Here is a 20,537-nt window from a genome sequence, read left to right on the forward strand (position 1 = left end):
CCCAAAAAAAAAAAAAAAAAAAAAAAAAAAAAAAAAAAAAAAGAGCAAGACAACTGTTTCTACAGGAAAACAGTCTTAGATATTTTTTCTGTCAATGCTTACCACTGAGACCTTATGATGAATTATAATTCAGACAAGGAGTCAAGAAAGTTGGCAGAGGAATACGTACAGTTTTTTTGAGCTACTTACTCATGGCTATAAATACAAAGGCAAAAGCAAAATATTCCAAGTGCCATATGATAAAAGACTTTATATAGCAACTAACTTTTTAATGGAACTTTCACATGACTGTAGACATGTGACATTTAATTACCCAGAGAATGAAAGAATGTTTGTAGAAATCATTTTATCCTGAAACAGAGGCTCTTACTGCTGACTACACTGTAAACCGTCTATGCAGAACTATATTGACCTCTGAGTCCCAACCCGGACTTAGCCCAAACAGAATTGCTAGGGGTGAGGCACAGGATCTTTTTTTTTTGTGTGTGTGAGATGGAGTCTTGCTTTGTCACCAGGCTGGAGTGCAGTGGCATGATCTTAGCTCACTGCAACCTCCACCTCCCAGGTTCAAGTGATTCCCCTGCCTCAGCCTACCGAGTAGTTGGTACTACAGGTGCGTGCCAGCATGCCCAGCTAACTTTTTGTATTTTTTAGGAGAGATGGGGTTTTACCATGTTGGCCAGGATGGTCTCGACCTTGTGACCTCATGATCCTCCCGCCTTGGCCTCCCAAAGTGCTGGGATTACAGAGGTGAGCCACTTTGCCTGGCCCAGAGATTCTTTTTTAAAAAAGCTGCCCAGGTGATTCTAACATGACACCTCAGTTAAGAACCACTGCCTCAGAAGAACAGGGGACCAAGGAAACTCCAGAGAGTATTTCACACACTACAATTACATTGATATTTAAGAGACTATAAAAACCTCCTTTACTTTCTAGATTGTAGTAACTCTGCATTAGTTCACACTAAGTAAGATAGAACAACTTTATACTAGTCTCTACAAATAAGCAATTTCATAAGTGTTCAAAGTGTGGAAATTATGCGGGCTACATTAAATGAACAAATATCAACAACTGTAATTCTAACTTTAAACTAAAATACTGGCCAGATTAAGAAACAAAAGTGCTCCTAGGCCGGGCGCGGTGGCTCATGCATATAATCCCAGCACTTTGGGAGGCCGAGGCAGGTGGATCACGAAGTCAAGAGATCAAGACCATCCTGGTCAAGATGGTGAAACCCTGTCTCTACTAAAAATAGAAAAATTAGCTGGGCATGGTGGCGCACGCCTATAGTCCCAGTTACTTGGGAGGCTGAGGCAGGAGAATCGCCTGAACCCAGGAGGCGGAGGTTGCAGTGAGCCGAGATTGCGCCATTGCACTCCAGCCTGGGTAACAAGAGTGAAACTCCGTCTCAAAAAAAAAAAATAAAGAAAGAAACGAAAGTGCTCCTAAACTGGCAGGATGGGCATGGGTGGGGAGGTGGAGGAATACACTATTTTCAGACTTCTTTTCAAATAGTATTTAGGAAAAAGAAATATTTACTTACTCCATTACAACTAGATTAGATTTCATAACATCTAAAAATGATACAGAAATTCCAAATCTGAAAATACAGTTTCAGGTAAATTCTGCTGTAATTCCAGACATCTGCTCATTAAGATCTACTGAGAATATCAGCGGAGAGGGTATGAAGTGGACATGGTAGATGAAACAGGAAGAGTAGTTATGCTCTAGAAACCTTTAATGGGACCGGGAAATGTTAGTTTGGAGGCCTCCTTCCTGTTAACAGACATAGCCAACCTCCAAGCATCTCAAACTCCCATCTAACCAACATGACGCTGTAGGATGCCTGATAGAGCCAAGCACACAGCATACTAACAACAGTAAGGGCAAATTGTTAACAGACCTTTAAAAAAAATCAGAATTCTGAGAAAAAAAGGAAGGATTCTTCCTAGTCCATTAAAGACAGACCAAATTTCTGAAAGAAAAAATAAGGTACTCAAAGGACAGGAAAAAGCTGGAAAACGACAATGCTAGTACAGACCTAGAACACAGTACAGACAAGAGTGGCTAAAACTTCTGGATACAGGTAAACCAATATTTTTTTTGCAACAGAACTATACTCCCATGAACACATTACTCAAGTGGGCTAATAAAACCCTTTGCTTAAAGTGCCTGCAGAAGGAACAAAACATCCACGCATGACTGATTTGTAAACAGAGAAGAAATGAATTAGAAAAATAACTGACTTAATACTCTAAGAACTTTTTCTCCAACTAAGGCAAAAAAAAAAAAAAAATGGGAAAGAAAATTCCTTTTCCTGCTAGCAAAGGGAAAGCAGAAGTGTAAATAAATGCCTGTAATCCCAGCACTTTGGGAGGCCAAGGAGGGTGGATCACCTGAGGTCAGGAGTTCAAGACCAGCCTGGCCAACTTGGTGAAACCCCCTCTCTACTAAAAATACAAAAAGTAGCCAGGTGTGGTGGCAGGCACCTATAATCCCAGCTACTAGGGAGGCTGAGGCTGGAGAACAGCTTGAACATGGGAGGCGGAGGCTACGGTGAGCCGAGATCACACCACTGCACTCCAGCCTGGGTGACAGAGGTAGGCTCTATCTCAGAAAAAAAAAAAAAAAAAGAAGAAGTGTAAATAAATTTAATCAATAATCCTGAAACTGATGTTTGCTTCATACACTTTCTTCTTCCTCCTCTATCCCTAAGTAGGTTAAAGTAGCAAAATCTTTCCTTTCTTAGGGATGCTACTACTATTCTGGTTATTTTCAAAACCTATTATTATAATAAATAAATACTACATGCAAGGCCTTGTGCTAAGTGCTCTATATACATTATCTCTTTCAATCTTCACTGTGATGACTAATGTATTATTTTCATTTCCATTTTACAAATAAGGAACAATCCTAGGCTTAGGACACACAATTAGCAAACGGTATAAAGTGGAGATAAAAAGCCAGGTCTGTCTCCATAGCTTGTGCTAATAAACTGAAGGAGTACTTTCTTAGCTTTCTCTTCTTAAAAGACTGAAGTTCACATGCTATTTGGAATAAATATGCAGAAAAGGGGCACAGGAAGTGGTGTAGAAAGCACTATAATTTATCAAGATAAGAGCACCTGCACTGCTTTTTTAAAACAAGGAAAAAACCTGCAATCATATAAAACCCCCATACCCTGTTATTGCTAAAATGGACAAGTTGGTCAGGCACCAGTTACGGACGGTAGTAAATAAATCACTTTGGTTCAGTGGTGGGGAGGGCATTATGCAACACTTCCCAGCACAGCCCTGGCCAGGATATTTTACGGCCAAGGCACTTGGGCCCCTCCCCCCCAGCTAGACAGCCTGGCTCCTTCACATTCCCCTCAGGAGATAGGGTGGAAGCTCACAGCTCCACTTTGTAAGGCATAGAGGGCAGCTGAAAGTCCTGCTTGGCCTCTCTGGGCAACCACAGGCGCCAATAAATCAGCCACAGGCGATTCTCATTCCCTTCCTGGCTGAAGCAGGAGCAAGACATAATGCAAAAGCGCACTGACTGGACTTGAGAGATAAGTGATCTTAAATTCTACTGCAAATGTATACATCACCACAGCCAGGTAATGAGCCTGTTTCTTCAGGCTAGTAACATGAAGACAGTACCATCTCCTTTTTGGTAAAGATACAAAGTTCATCTATGAAATCGGCCAGTATTAGACTTGGCCCACTGCAACTACTAAGTAAACAGCGGCCCAACTTGGGCAGAATCCATCTCTACTACATGCAAATAAGACATTCAAGGAAGTCTGGACAAAAACGGTGTAGCAGGTTATGTGGTCCCTCTCTGCTTTCTTCCCGACCATACCTTGATATTTCACTGATTCCCAGCTCTCAGAACTAATCTATTTCCTGTTCTATCCCATCAGTATTCTGTTCCTTATTAAGAAGCTGATGTCCAATCATGGATTCATGATTCACCCTTAACTAAAATATATCCAGATTGTTAGAGAAGACTTTGATGCCTTAACAAAAGGAAGCAACCAAGGCTGTAAATGATCATTATTTTTGCAGAGAATAGCAATGAAATTTTGGGGGAGTCCCGGGGGGGTGTAGGCTTTTAGCTCCAAAAATACACCATAGGCGGCCTACCTCACCTAGAAATACTATCAACTCCACTATTCCAGAGCCATCACATAGTGGCCATGCCTGATTTCTCCATGACCTGAATCAACCCAAGTATAATGATCTCCGGCAGATACACTCTCTGCAGGTGAGTGGGTTAAACTGGCACTGCAGTCCTGGCATGGTGGAGAGTGCAATCACCAAGGAGTCTGGAGTCTTGGAGTCTAGCTATCAAGAAATGTAGCTAGCTCCAGCCACATCACGCTCTTCATGCCTGGTGTCTTCTCTGTAAAACGAGAGGAATGAAACAGATTTTATAAGGCACCACCTCTCGGCTCTAAAATTTGAGATTCCAAAGCGTACTTTACCCACTTGCCAGAATCTTGTGAGAGAATCAACAGCTCAGCCATAAGGACTTGAGTCTCAAGAGAGAATGCTACATTTAATCCCTTAGGGAGATCCAGGCGCTAACTGTGGAAACATGTTAGGTGCTATCGGGTTCCAGGTACTAGGTTGCCTTATGCGCTGCCTCCGCAACTGATAACACCTGATTACTCCAAATAATGAGTGCTAGAGAAGGCGATGATAACATGGTGCAAGTTTCAAAAAGAAAAACTGGATTTGCTTAAAACGAGATAAACACAATTTGAAGATAAAAAAGAAATCAATTATGAGGGCCAGGGCGGAGAGTCTTCTTGCCCTAAAAACTATGTAATCACAAGCTGGGAGTAGGAACAGTAGCCGCAGCGTCCTCGTAGCATCTGGAAAGTCGCCCATTCGTAAGTGGGGTCGGCACTAGCCGGGAGACGGCGCAGGCCTACTGGGGGTTCCCTGCTGGGGGTCGCACCTGGACCCGTAGCGGGGACGGCTCCGCGCCTTCGCGGCACCCCGTGCGCCACCCAGAATCAGGCCCCGGCGGCTGCTCCGAGGAGCAGCGAAGGGTGGCTCTGGGCACCGTCGGCCCTGCGCTCACTCGCGGGTGCTATTTTCCTCCTGTGCCCTGCCTGACATCTCAATCGGACCAAAAACACCCCTCACCCCAGCTACTTGCATCTGTCCCGCGACCGGTGAAGCTGCAGGCCGCCGCCCTGGGCGGCTCGCGGCGGGAGGGACTGAACCCGGGGCAGCCCACAGGGGCTGGGCCGCGTCGCTTACCCAGACGCCGCCGCGGCGGCAGGCCGACTCCTCCGTGCAGGAGGGGCGGGCTCCCACGCCACGCACGGCAAGCGGTGGCGCTGGCTCACGCACCCCGCGGGCCGCTCTCGCGCGGCTTCCCGCGCCAGCAGCCCGCGATGGTCCCACGTGATCGCGTGCCTGGTTACAGGGGAATGAAGGGCGCTGGGGCCAGGGCGTGCGTGCGTGCGTGCGTGCATACGTGCGCGCCCTCCCGCCCGACTGAGTGGCCGGGCGGGGGTCGGCCTGAGCTTTGAGCGCCGCCGCTACAGTTCGCAGTCGTGACTCTGTAGGCGGAAGCGTAGGGACAAGTCTGAGCGTCACAGGCTCCCCACAAACAACCGCGTGACCCGGGGAGTTTCCCCAGGGTGTGCAAAAGCACAGGCACCCCCTCAGTTCTGGGGTGAAGGTGGGGGTGGGGAAGGATGCGCCCGCGTGTTCGCTGGGGAAGGGATGAGGGCGCCGGGCCAGAGAGGGCGAGCCGCGGGAGCCTGGGTGGAGAGGCGGGCTAGGCGAGGTGGGGCTTGGCGGGGGAAGTGAGTAAGGGCCAGAGGCGGACAGGCCCGCGGATGGTGGGGTGAGGGAGCGCGGGGACTGGGCGACCCTGAACCAACGGGACAGGGTGAGGTTGCCGGAGCACCCGAGGTGGACTGCGAGGGACGGCCCAGCTGTTGGGCCCAACAGGGCAGGGGTCTGACATCTGGACGGAGTGGGAAAGCAGCCTCGCATCCTGCCCTGGGGAGTCGGGAGGAGCCCAGTCCCATCCAGCTGTGCAAACAGGAGGAGGGGCAGGAGGTCCCAAGCCTAACCTTGGGAGAGGGGCGAGAGGGGTGGTCAAGCCGCCGTCGCCTCGACGGGCCCCCGCGGTGCGGGTTGCGCCAGCCTCCTAGGAGCCCGACGCAGAAACTTGTTGCAACAAACAGGCGACCGCGGGTGCCCCTAGTCAGCCAGCGGCAGAGTGGGTGGGCGGGCGAGAGGGAGGGGAAGGCTGGCGGACGCCGCAGCGAACTGGTGGGCAGACCCGGAGTCGCCGCGTAAGCGGGGCCGGCTCAGTGCGGTGCGGCAGGCGCGGCTGTGCGGCAGCGGAAGTCCTTTGTTGCAGCACAGTCCCTGGCAGAGCCAGAGCCTCTCCGCGCAGCCCAGCCCGAGCGCCGCGCGCCGCCGCCACTGCAGCTCGCGGCCCCTTCGCCTCCGCCCGCCTTTCCCGCGACTGATTTGCCTTAAACTCCCTAAAATCTCCGCAGCTCTGGTTCCTGCTGCGGCCGGTAAGTATTTGCCAGTTGTGGGGCTATTCGCGCAACTTTGGCCCGGGCCGGAGGGCTACGGGCCGTGGGCCTGGCGGAGTGCGGGGGCAGAGCGGCGCCGACCCGTGCGGGGAGCCGGAGCGCGGCGAACGCGCCGCAAGGATCCGGCGACGGGCGGCTGCCAGGCCGCCTGCTTGCTGCCGGCGCGTCAGGTCCCGGGCTTGCGGCCTCCCCGGGTCGGAGGCGAAGCCCCTACGGAGACTAGTTCCCAAATTAGTTACCTTCTTTTCTTTCTTTCTCTGCCTTTATTTTTTTCAAGGGGGGAGGGGAGGTGTAGACGGGAGGCGGGAGAACGCGGTTGATTGACGTGCCCAGAGCCCGCTTCTCTCAACTTACAGCTGCGGCTCCGCGGCGGGTGGGAGGGGAAGTGTCCCGGAGCCCCAGGCTGCAGACTTGGGCGCGCTCCGAGGGAGGAGGCGTAAGAGCCGTGCACATTCTCGCTACGCTCTTTCCCACCCCCTCTCGCTGGCACACACGCTTTTTGTTCAGCAAAAAGTGGAAGGTCTGAGTTTGGGAATTTTCAGTGGAAAAGATGTTTCCTGAGAAGGAAGTGCTTTCGCTTGCAGTGGTGGGCGCTTACTAGAAGTTCGGTAAATGTTGGATGCAGAACGGGAGTCGTTACTACTAAAGTATGTAGGCAGGTTCTGAGCTCAGCCACCCCACCCAGTCTTCCTTTCTACCTAAGCAACGCGTGTACATGATCTGAAGGGTTGACATGACATTTTCTAAATTGGGCGCGTCAGGAAGAGGTTGATGAAAATCCTTGACGTTTTCCGGGACATTTGTATGTATGTGATAATATTCTTCAATCGATTATTCAGCGTGGCGGTACGTGCAATTCTTCATTGGTGTTAGTATATTTCCATACGGTATGTATCACAAGAACAGCTTTGACACTCGAACCCAAGGACTAGTCCGAGGCTTTTTGAGGCAACCTAGAATCAATGTCTTGAGCTAAAGCTGGAGGGACTCTGGAGCAGATTTGGTGAAGCATCGTGTAGTTCTCATAACTTACAAAGCAAGTCACAGTCTTCTTTGAAATGGAGAAATTAGACTCTATGAAGTTTTGTCAGTGCAAATAGATATGACCTGGAGAAACGGGGAGAATTGAGTACAAAAAAGATGAAGCTTGCATGATGGCTGGCCATCATTTGCTCAGAACCTCAAAACTTTGCTTTTGAATCACTTTCTGGATATCTAATAAAGTCGCAATAAGAACTGGATGACTTTGGGAGCTAGTGAGGGGTTTCCTTCTCTTAAAGAAACAGGAAACTGGGCCGGGCGCGGTGGCTCACACCTGTAATCCCAGCATTTTGGGAGGCTGTGGTGGGCGGATCACCTGAGGTCAGGAGTTCGAGACCAGCCCGGCCAACATTGGGAAACTCCGTCTCTACTAAAAGTACAAAAATTAGCCGGGCGTGGTGGTGGGTGCCTGTAATCCCAGCTACTCACAAAGCAGTCAGGAGAATTGCTTGAACCCGGGAGGCGAAGGTTGCAGTGAGCCGAGATGGCGCCACTGCACTCCAGCCTGGGTGAGAAAAAAAAAAAAAAAAAAAAAGAAAAGAAAAGAAAAAAACAGGAAACTGAAGCATAGTGGAGGTGAAAAGCTTTTCCAAAGATTAATAAACAAAGTCTACCATAGGGCCTTCAGTTAACCTCTTACATTCATTTTATGAGCAGGCTTTCTTCATTAATACCACATTTTCATGATATTGAATAACTCAGCGCAGTCTTTCCTGAAGCCTTTCTGTTCTTCCCACTCCTAACATGATGGCCTACTTTTTTGGGGGTTTTGTGGGGAAGGGACTGGTGTATCATTGTCAGAGAAAAGAGAAACCATGTTTAACCAGGGCTTTGGCAGAGCATGAGCACAGTCACAGCCACTTGCTTTTGACCTTGTGCTTTGATTTCAGTTTAACACTGCTAAATTTTGGTACTGTTTACTCACTCTCCTCTTTTGCCAGGCTGTGGGGAAGATACAGTTCATGGACCTTTTTAAGAGTATCTCATGTTCTTTGCAGCACCATTTCCCTTTCTAATGTGCATGAGAAAAGAAGTACCTGCTTTCAGCCTTGCCCTCTAGCCAGGAAGAGCACTAAGCGTTTGCTATTCATCTTCTGGTACAAAGGGGAGGAAACTATCTGGTATAGAAATACAGAAAAATTCCCATAGATTTTTGTTAAGCTGCAATCTGTTGTCTTCCCAAAAAATTGAGGTATATTTGAGAAACATCTTCTTGAGAGGTCACTTTGGTTTCTATAGAATGTTTTCTGACATTTTCTTCTGTGCTAGTATCTCACGCTATTTTCTTATACTCTTATGTGAACCAAATTAAGGGTTACTCATGTCTATTTTTTCTCCATATGGAAATAATTTATTATAAAATCCTTGCTCTTTGTAAAAATCCAGCCTATACTGAAGTACATAAAATGCAAGAATGAAAGTCATTTTGACTCCCACTCTCCAGAGATAATCACTGTGTACAATCAATTCCTTGTTTAAAACACGAGAAGCAACATTTGATCACAGCCATGCTGCTGTGTGTGCCTCACTCTGCCTGGGGATGGCCTGTGGTGATTCATGGACTCATGTTCTGTGTTCACATTACTCAGGTTGGTAAGAATTGCCAGGTAGAGGAAAGGGGAGTGTTTTGCATTGGGCTAATTTAAAATTATTTGATTAAGTAACAGACCTGAGAGTTTAAATATAACTGGGCTGCTATTTTAGATTTGTCCTTATTAAGTACTGACTGTACGAGGGTGGGCTTGTTTTCATACTTTGTTCATGTTAATGTTGTTGTCTAGCATCTGATGGATTGATTTATAGCATCAAAACAAAACCAAACCCTCACCTTTACAGAGAGTTTCATAATTTAGGAAGGTGTACGTATATTTGCTGTGAAGACCACTGTCAGTATATCCCTGTGCTGATAAGGGAAGGGGCTCCCTCTTGATCAGCACCAAAGATTGCATGCTGAACATATGAAAGGAAATTAGAGGAAAGAAAAGTCAATCACTGTTTTCAGATGTGGCCTGAGAGAGACTGATATTGGGGAGGGGGCAGCAGAGACTCACTTCTTAGCCATATGTATTTAAGAAGAATGAACTGTGAAGAAGTTGATGATGATCTAAAAACATAACCCCAAAATAGTACATAGAATGTTAATTACAACATTGGTTATTTGAGGATGTTGGGAACTTGGGTGGTTTTTATACTACTCTTTGAATTTAAAATTGTTTTCAAAATAAAATTTGAAGATTAAAGAATTATCAACTAGATTTTCTTTTGTCTATATGAGATGCATGCAGTCCTAATTAGAGATAACTGAAGAACTCCATTCCCACTTTGAATCTGAAGTATTAGAAGAGGGCATGCTTTGGTGGACAGTGGAAGTCAGCAAATGGATGGGGATTTAGGGAAGGGACACGACATTCTCCCTGCAAGATGGGGCAGTAAGAGAATGATGAGAGCTTTTAGATTTATGAACAAGGGGACTCTGGGAGGCTTAGAATGTTCCAAAGGAGCACTTCAGTTAATAGTCATATTCAGAAGAGTGTTGTCTGGTTTACACAAACTGAAACTTAGGGCTTTGAATCAAGAGTCTCAGCTTCTACTTACAAGATAAGCAATTTCAGGGAAGTCAACCACTGAACCTGTTTCTTCATTTGCAAAATGAGGATAATAAAAATACCTATCTCAGGGTGGTTGTGAGATCAGTTGTATAATGTATGGGAAAATCCTTTGTAACTTTTCAACCCCTATATAAAAGTTGCCGTGATTGAAATAAACAAAAAATTGATAAGCAAAATAAAACCTGTTTAAACATTTATTCATTCAAAAATTTATCAAATATCAACTAAATGTCAGACATTTGGTAATGACTAAGATACTGCCCTAATCTCAAGGAGCTTACAATAAAGCAGGAGCCAAGTAATTGCAATACCTGCCTTAAGTGTGGTAATAAATAGGGCATCCCAGTTTGGATGATGCATTATTGGTACCATATAGTTGTATGTATAGGCTGTTTTGGCAGTACAGAAGAGAGACATCTGCCTCACCCTAAGATCAGAAGAAACTTCCCAAAGAGGCCAGGCACAGTGTCTCTTGCTTATAATCCCAGCACCGTGGGAGGCCTCGGCAGGTGGATTGTTTGGTCTTAGGAGTTTTGAGACCAGTCTGACCAACATGGAGAAACCCTGTCTCTACAAAAAAATACAAAAATTAGCTGGGTGTGGTAGCGCATACCTGTAGTCCCAGCTATTCGGGAGGCTGAGTTGAGAGGAATGCTTGAGCCTGGGAGGCGAAGGTTGCAGTGAGCTGAAATTGCCCCATTATACTCCAGCCTGGGCGACAGAGCCAGACCCTGTCTCGGAAACAAACAAACAAAACTTCCCAGAGTTAGTTGAACATTGGAAAGGTTCTAAGCAAAAGAAGAGCATGTGTGAAATGGCAAGGCTTTTACTGTGTTAGGTTATTTGGGATGGGGGGAATCTTAGATTTAAGGCTTAAGAATGGAGTAAGGCTTAAGAATGGAGTTAAGTGTCTTAGAATGAATGTACATTTTATGATACTTTTTACTGGTTTCATTTTGCTGAATTTTAATTATGAGTGATGTTTTCAGGATTTTGGTTTGAATTAAACAAAACTGGAGCCACAAAATTGGAAACAATACAATTTTTATAAAAATGTGTAGGATCTGCTCAAAGAAGGAAACTGGGCAATCCCTCCCATCATCATAGAAAGAGCTGCCTCACTAGTTATTCATTCAGTAACATTTACTGAATACTTAATACTCCAGAGAAATGAGAAAGCCAAAGTCCTCACATTAAAGTTGCTCACAATCTCATGGGGGAGACTACTACATAATTATAGTGAGTTCTTACTTAGCATTTACTCTGTGAGAAATACTACTTCATAATAACTCTAAGAGCTAGAAAGGATTACCATCCTTACTTAGATGAGAGATTGAAGCACGAATTGAATAAGCAACCTACTCAAGGTCACACAGTTAATAAGCGGCAGAGCCAGAATTTGAACCCAGGCAGTCTAGTTAGTTTGTGCTTTAATGCCTGCTTTATGTAGCTGTTCTGATTATTAAGATATAGTGTAATAAGTGCAAAATAAGGAGATAATACACAGTGAGATCAAAACCTCACATAGTGGGAGAGAAAGGTGTTACAGAGGCTTTCTGCAGGAGGTGATAAACTGATTTTTAAATGATAGTGGGAGGTTCAGACCCAAAGAACCAATCGGCATGAGTAAAACTGGAGGGAAGGTAAGAAATACATGAAGTATACTGAGTGTGTGTGGAGGAGGGTGGAGGTGGTGACAGGCAGTTTTATGTTGCTTGAACATGAAGATTGAAGCAGGAAGTAGCTAAACATGTAAGACTAGATGGGTGGGCATGGGGGCTTTGTATGCTTCAATAATGATTTTATACGTTAGCCTGAGGCTATGTGAGGGGAACCATGGTAGAATAGTGTGATCTGATTTTTCTTCTTCATGAATCGTCAAAACAGCATTGCTCTGGGAAGAAAAAAGAATTATCTGAGTGAATGATTTGAGGGATTGGTTGAGGAGCCTATATTAATAACTCAGGAGTGATAATAGAGGCCTCATGTGGGCAGGGAAGGTAGGGATGGAATAGATGGGCAGTTTTGAGAAACAGTTAATGGGAAAATCGGCAATACTTAATGGTTGATTATGAGGGAGAAATTCTAGGCAGCTCCCAAGTAGTCTGGGTGATTGGTATGTAGTGGTGGCAGCTGAGACGGGGGGGGGGCGGAGCATTTTTAAGTGTGTTCTAGACAAAATCTAAGTCCACAGAATTAGCACTTTGAAATAGAAGTCCTACAAAACGAACCCTAAGAATACGAATGCCATGTGCAATAAGGGACTTCCTGGTAAAGCACTTTTAGCTGAGAAGTGCTTACTGTTTACACAGTGCCCTCTGGTGGTCAGAAGATGCTGTGCTGCCTCTTCAGGATGAATGGATCAAAATGTACTTTTCCTCCTCTACTTCTGGAGGGAGAGAGGAATATTCCAGAAGCCACTGTGTTCCTTCTGCTTTCTGTGTGGATAAGTTCATTTCTTAGAACTATAATGCAACTGAACTACAGAAACATCTCACTTATTTGTAAGTTACTTGGTTGGCAGCCTCAGCTATCCAGGGCCTTGGCCTCATGCAAAAGAGGAAGGAAATTTGATCGCCTGTCAACAAAGTTCAGGAATTAAAACTTGATGTCTTTCTTATGAGCATTTCCCTGGGTCTTCGAAAAATATGTAGATTCAATTTCAATAAGTTTTTGTCTAATTTCACAGCCAAGAAGAGATTGAAATGGTGGGCCGCAGGAGATCAGCACACCTTTTAGAAGTGACAGCTGTTGGCTTGCAAGTAAGGAGACAGAAAAATACTAACCAGCCAACAAAGCACAATCTCCAAAATCATAACAGTCTGAGGCCATTTTATTTAGATGCAGACAACCCTTGCAAATTTGAACAACGACTATATTTCAGCATAACACAATTGTTTCGGAGGAGAAAACAGCCAGCCAGGTGACGCTATAGGTGTAGGCTGCAGTTAAGAGTAGTATGAAGAGCCCTAGACCAGGACTAAGGAGACCAAGGTCTTATGCTGACAGCCACTAAAACTAAATGTGACTTTGAACATGTCATTTAACTTCTTAGCGCCTCAGTTTGCTTTTTGATCTATAAAGCAGTGGGTTGAACTTGATCATTTCATAAAATTCTATAAACTGTAATTATGACATTATTTAAAAAAAATTGTACTGTGCTTAGATTGAAAAGGCAAAGGATCATTTGTCATCTCTAATTTATTTACGAGTCCTGTGAGAAGTATGATTATCCCAATTTTATAGATGTGAAAAGTGGGCTTAAAGAAGTAAAGAAGTTCCTGCATAGCTAAACTAGCGGTAGAGTTTGTATTCAAACAGTGTACATTCTCTGGATTCTTTTTTTAATTCTTTCACTTGACAAGCATGTATTAAGTGTCAACTATGTGGGAAGAGTGTGCTAGGCACAAGGAACACAAAGGCCATTAAGCCTTGTCCCTGTCTTTGAGGCTTCAGTATAATAGGCATTGCTGTATCACACTGCTTCTTGGTGTCTTGTCAGTGCTGTTGATACAAATACTACTACTGCACTTTTAGGCTTAATATACAGCTCCATTATGTCTTTAGGGTGTGGGTATAAAACTAAGCCACCATTTATAGCATTGTTTCTATGGGAATATGTATTTCAAGTTCCAAATAAATTAAAAATAAAGTTTTAGGATATAACCCAATTATAATTGCAGAACTTCCTGTACTAAGTACTGAATTTGGAGACTAATGCACAGCCACTAGTGCAGATAATGAATAAAATTTTCTAAACTTGATCATTCTGTCACTTACGTGTCTTGAAATCAAACCTCGTATCTTTGGGAGCCTCTACAACTGGTTATTCCCGGAAGTTTCAAGGAGAAACCCAGAGAATTCAATTAACTTTAGAGATTGTACTCTATACCCTGCAAGATGTATTCTAGGAAAGAATTTTGCCAATGTGACATTATTTTTATAGATGGCAAAATCTTTAAGGCCATGATCTTGGGCAGCAGAGTCATATTGCCTGTGTTCCAATCCCACGAAGTTCTCTCTTTATGATATTAGGAAGGTTATATAACACTGTATGCCTCTGTTATTTAATCTGGAAAATGGGTCTTGTAGCAGCATCTGCTTTGTAGGGTTTGTTATGAGGATTAAATGCTAAAATGATAACTTATATATGCATGCATATATATAAAATGATACCTATATATGCGTGCATGCATACACATGCACACATGTATACATACATGTATATATCCATACATGTATATATGCAATATATATGTGTGTGAGATACCTATATACATGTATGGATATATATATAAAATACATATGTATAATATATCCATATGTGTATATGTGTTATGTGTGTGTGAGAGATATATATGTATGTATGTGTGTGTGTGTGTGTGTGTATATATATATATATATATATATATATATATATATATATATAATCGCCCTGTACATCTGCCTGGAATACAGCCTGGCATATAGTAAGACACAACAAATGTTAGCTATTCATGTTATTAGTGTATTACAGTTGTCATTTACTCTGATTTGATAACCTTCATCTGCCAGTCCAGTAAAGCAAATCTCCCTTCCCTCCCATTACATTTTCAGCCATGCTGCTGTGTACCCTTCTCAGTTATTTACATATACATCTATATAAATGCCCAAATGCCTTACCCTTGCTGTTTATCCTACTCATTCATCAAGGCTTTATTCAAATCCTACATCCTTCCTAAAGCCTACTATTTTGGTATAATTAATGCTTTTCTTCTAAACTCTTGCTGAACTTTGTTCGATATAGTTTATTTTTTAATTTTTATTTTATTTCATTTTATTTTGAGATGGAGTCTCACTTTATCACCCAGGCTGGAGTGCAGTGACTCGATCTTGGCTCACTGCAACCTCCACCTCCCTGGTTCAAGTGATTATCCTGCCTCAGCTTCCCAAGTAGCTGGGATTACAGGCATTCACCATCATGCCTGGTTAAGTTTTGTGTTTTTGTGGAGAAGGGGTTTCACCATGTTGGCCAGGCTGTTCTTGAACTCCTGACCTCAGGTGATCTACCCGCCTCAGCCTCGTAAAGTGCTGGGAGTATAGGCATGCGCCACCGCCCCTGGCCTCAAAATAGTTTATTAAACTGTCCTCAAATTGTTTATTGGTTTCAAATTTAATCCCTCATGTACAGTTATCTCTCTTGTACACCATCCTTCTCCACCTTCCATTTCAATGCTTTATACAGTGTTAGGAACATTGTGAGTATTCAATACATTCTGATATTCTGATGTTATAACGTAAGAATCCTTTCATTACATTTTAGGCTTTTAAAATAGATAGTCTGTAATCCTCAAATTAAATTCATATGAGTACATATATTCAACTTATAAGACATAGAAATAGTTAATAAATCTTTCTTGAGATCCAGAGGTAATTGTAAGTCAGTCAGAGATTGGGGTGCTGAATGCAGACTGTGATGCTAGGCTCTCTAGACTTTCACTGAGGTTAAGCAAATCATCTTCATATGCCTCATTGGTGCTGCAAGTCTATGACGCAGTTTAGAGGGTAATTATTTGCCTCACAGAATCAGTTTAAAATTCCTTTCAGTTACTTTTTTATTCACTGGATATGCTTATTTATAGGCCCTTAAATTATCATTGACCAAGGCTGGAGCAAGAGAAACTTCCAGCAAAACTGTTATTTCCAATTTAAGAGATCTAGCAATGGATGAAAAATATTTCTGAAATCTTACTATGTCAGTGAGAAATTTACTGAAATAGCTTATACAATATAACTTAAGGAACACATCTATTGAATAAGACTAGATTGACATGTATGGATAAAGCCACATTACAGGTAAAGAGTTCAGATGAGGGTAATCATGTGTGCAATAGCACCTAGCCAGTGAACCCTGTATTAAGGACTCATGCCCAGTCCTTGTTTAGTGTTCTTTACAGAAGGCCATACTGTATAGTACCAAGGAAGTGCTGTATAGAGGTTATTACTATCTGGGTGGTCAGAAGTCCTTGTTCTCTAGTCTTAGAATGTACTTCAGCATAGTTAACTGTACCCTGATACACTAAAAACCCTGTATCTTTGTCTTCTGTAGAATAAGAATGTTAGACTAGATTAGATCTCTCCAAGCTTTAAAAATCTATGACTAAATTACTTAATATGTTTAACGTGTTTGGTGGCTGCTTTTAAACTTGAAATGAGCTGGTAAACTTTTTCAGACTAAAATTTTAAAAATCCAGTGTAAAACTCTTTGGATCACCTAACTCTTTAATTCTTGCTGAGTTCTGCGCAGTGGGTATCCTTCCAGCTTTCGGGTAACTCTTGGCATTATATAGTTTGTTTTCCTTATCCAAAAGACATTAAGCCCTTTGAGTCACATTGGAAGGTTCTGCTCTCAGCCCCAGCCCTTGACTTCTAGCTGTGCTAAACTTGTCCTACCAGTGATGCAGCTAGTAATACATACAAAAGCAATCACAGATTTCAGTCATAAAAATAAGAACAGCTGAAATACAAGCTGTCCTTTTACTTAAAACCTTTTAAAAGCTTTACTAGACCATAAAGTTCACTAAATTTTTTAAGTAGAATTATTAAAGAGGTCAAAAAAATGAAAAGAGAGCAAACTCATCTTGGAATTTTAGTGAAATAATAATTTAATAAAAGTGAATGCCATATAAAAAATTTTAATGAGGCTGGGCGCTATGGCTCATGCTTGTAATCCCAGCACTTTGGGAAGCCGAGGCAGGTGGATCACCTGAGGTCAGAAGTTTGAGACCAGCGTGGCCAACATGTCAAAACCCCGTCTCTACTAAAAATACAAAAATTAGCATGGTAGTGTGCACTTGTAATCCCAGCTGCTTGGGAGGCTGAGGCACAAGAATTGCTTGAACCCAGGAGGCAGAGGTTGCAGTGAGCCAAGATGGTGCCACTGCACTCCAGCCTTGGCGACAGAGTAAGACCGTCTCAAAAAAAAAAAAAAAATTAATGAAAAAATTATCTTCAAGAGATGAGCTAAAAGTCACAGGAATTTAGATCCCTTCTTCCCTGCCCCATACTCCTCTACCTCTTTTTTGATGTATTAATCCTTCTTAAAGCTTTTCTGGGCTGGGCATAGTAGCTTTTACATGTGATCTCAGCACTTTGGGAGGCTGAGGTGGGAGGATTGCTTGAGCCCAGGAATTCGAAACCAGCCTGGGCAACATAGCAAGACCTCATCTCTACAAAAAATATACAAAAATTAGCCAGTCATGGTGGTGTATACCTGTAGTCCTAGCTATTCAGAAGGTGCAAGGTGGGAGGATTGCTTGACTCCAGTGAGCTATGATGGCACACCAGCCTGGGTAACAGAGTAAGACCCTGTCTCAAAAAATAAAAACAAAATAATTAAAATTTAAGAAAAATGAAAAAAGCCTTTCTGAATGAGGTATAACAGGGACAAAGTTGCTGGTACTAATATGTGTGAATGATTGCTATTATAAGTTTATTCTGCCTAAAGTCAGTTTTACTCAGTACTTGGATGTTTGCATAATAATGTTGCTTAAACTACAATTCTAGTTCAGCCTAAAAACTGTTGTGTTAGGATTAAAAATTAGATGCAGCATTTGTTCAGCTTCCATTTGTTCAGCCTCCAGCTCTATAGTGGGATTTACACTCTGGTCTGTCTGATCTAGAGCACTTGTTCTTTCTACTACAGCATGGTGTCTTCTTCTGTAGAGTAGGCGCTTTACGGAATACATGTTGAATGAAATCACTGATCTAGGAAAAGTAAAAATTCCTTAAATGATGTATCCTGGATATTACAGAATACTTGTGCTACTGCCGATGATCAATACTTTATATAGTGCCTGGTACACCAAAGGTACTCAATAAATATTTGTTGAATTAATAAATGTGCATTAAAATGCTATAAGCGTTCTTATTTTAGTGTTTTATGTTAATAAAAGGATATGTTCTTTTACTCAGTTGAATTGTAACTATGGCTATAGATGTGCCTATCATATTGATCTTCTATGTAGTTGTATTAATTTTGGTTGCTGATGATAAAACTGCTATTCATCTAGATAGGAAAAGTGTCCTTGGAACTTATATGCTCTTTATATCATTATTTCAAACCTGGACTATTTATTACTTGAAAGTTTTTATAGATTAACTTCTGGCTTTCTAATGGACTCTTATTTGGATGGAAATTTTAGGGTGATTAAGTCAAATGTATCCTGATGCTTAAATAAGCATTGCCACCATTACAACATCTACTATGACTTTCATTATTACATGCCAAGCACCATACATTTCACACATTGCCTCTGTGAATCCTCATAAATGATATTGTATTTGAGGTATATTATCTCTACCTTCACAATTCAGGAAACTTAGGGTCAATGAGGATAAGCAAGTTCCCAAAAGTGGCCAAGCTAGATAAGAATCCAGGTCTGTCTGATCCCAGGCCTATGCTCTTTTCACTGTACTATACTGTCCTCAATAGCATTTTGTTCCTGCTTTAATATGGTTACTCATTCTCCAAACAAGTTTGTTTCATTTTTGAAATACTCTTGTTAATAGAAAGTTTTGGTTTTTTGGAAATAATACCTATCCCTCTGCCTCTTACCCTATGGTTCATTATTTATTACATGTCTCTGAATCCTACAAAAATGACTGTAGACATAGAAATCTCATCCTACTTAAAACAGGCTTGAGTCAGCATTTTTGTGTATTTTTCTCTCTCTCCTCCCCCACCACCTTTTGAATAGCTTGTGGTGTGGATTTGTTTTATATAATTCTAACATAATTTTGTACCTTGTGTTTATTTGACTCTCCTTCCTGAACTTTTTTCTCACTTCTGTAATTTCCATTCAGAAATGTAATTTTTAATTCACTGCCACATGACAGTGAATTCTGGGGCGGGCATAGATTTACCTTAACTCCTTTTTTTATTAGGCATTCAAATTGGAACTAACACATTAATGAATATCTTTGTGCATACATTGCTTTTTGTATTTAGATACATGCTGAACATGATTCCTCATAGCGTTTTACAGATACCTGAGTTACAGAGGTTTGAAATATTATACCTACTGGAAACTTGATCTGGCCTCCAGAAAAGGTGCAGTGGTTGCAATTTTAGGAAGGCAGCAGGTCTCATCATAAGCCATCTTTATTTTACCAGTCCGATATCTCTAGCTGTGGAACTTTGTGTCCTAGAGGCAGCAGGATGGGCATATAGGTAGTGAAAGGGGTATGTGACCCATACTTGATCTGTGAGGAACAGATAAAAAGCAAGTAGAAGTTCGTAAACTTAGATACTCTTAATTACTACTACAGGGTTTGAAGAGTTATAGGACTGAAAAGTGAACATTTTATTTCTCTGAACAGCTTGTTAATGTTCTTTTTAAGTTCAGTCAAATTGCGTAGGAATTTGTTTTTAAGTAGAAGATAGATTCTGAAGCTTTACGTGTACAGATTAAAAATGGAGGCTAAAATGTGATCTTGTTTTAACTTTATGATAGGATTTCTAGTACTTTTTAATATTTCCTCTCCTTTCTTCCTTATCCAAAATCAGCTTCCTACACTAAAAATACTTAAATGCTCACTAATAGTAAATCTAATTTTAAATGAAGAAAACTTGTTGCAGAGAGGTGTATATATATAGTATGATATCATTTAGATTAAAAAACATAATGAAAGCAAAACTATGTGCCTGGCATCTTGTAGCTACTCAATATGCTAACTGTGTATATGTGCATCTCAATAGACCTGAAGGCATATAATCCAGAGTGTTTGAAGGGGTTACCTCTGAAAAGAGGTATGTCACTTAAGGTGTGTTTTTATTCTGTATGCTTCTATATTTGAATTTTTGCTAATTTTTTTTTCTTGAGATGGAGTCTTGTTCTTGTCACCCAGGCTGGAGTGCAGTGGGGCAATCTCCGCTCACTGCAACCTCCACCTCCCAGGTTCAAGCAATTCTCCCATTGCCTCCACCTCCCAAGTAGCTGGGATTATAGGCGCCCGCTACCGCGCCTGCCTAACTTTTTTGTATTTTTAGTAGAGACTGGGTTTCACCATGTGGGCCACACTAGTCTCGATCTCCTGACCTCAGGTGATCCTCCTGCCTCAGCCTCCCAAAGTGCTGGGATTACAGGTGTGAGCCACTGCGCCTGGCCTTACTTTCTTCTTTTAACAATTAAAAAAATAGAAGAGGCCAGGCACGGTGGCTCACACCCACAATCCCAGCACTTTGGAAGCCCAAGACAAGAGGATCGCTTGAGCTCGGGAGTTCAAGACCAGTCTGGACAACATAGCAAGATCTTGTCTGTACTAAAATATTAAAAAAAAAAAAA

The 20,537-nt window shown here is 42.5% G+C and overlaps 2 protein-coding genes across 9 annotated transcripts in view; one reads left to right on the top strand and one right to left on the bottom strand.

Moving 5' to 3' along the window:
• Positions 1–5,455, bottom strand: part of ZBTB25 (zinc finger and BTB domain containing 25) — a 29,778-nt gene extending 24,323 nt beyond the window's left edge. Inside the window, exon 1 of one of the 4 annotated variants that reach the window (XM_017533985.2) lies at positions 5,259–5,455. The gene's annotated coding sequence lies outside the window, so the exon portion shown is untranslated. The other 3 variants (XM_017533984.2, XM_037740452.1, XM_037740453.1) reach the window with 3 other exon arrangements.
• Positions 5,434–20,537, top strand: part of ZBTB1 (zinc finger and BTB domain containing 1) — a 28,139-nt gene continuing 13,035 nt past the window's right edge. The window contains exon 1 of one of the 5 annotated variants that reach the window (XM_037740451.1): positions 5,434–5,793. The gene's annotated coding sequence lies outside the window, so the exon portion shown is untranslated. The other 4 variants (XM_017533980.2, XM_017533983.2, XM_017533979.2 and 1 more) reach the window with 4 other exon arrangements.

Source organism: Cebus imitator, unplaced genomic scaffold, assembly GCF_001604975.1.
Source record: "Cebus imitator isolate Cc_AM_T3 unplaced genomic scaffold, Cebus_imitator-1.0 Scaffold83, whole genome shotgun sequence".
Taxonomy (NCBI): Eukaryota; Metazoa; Chordata; class Mammalia; order Primates; family Cebidae; genus Cebus; species Cebus imitator.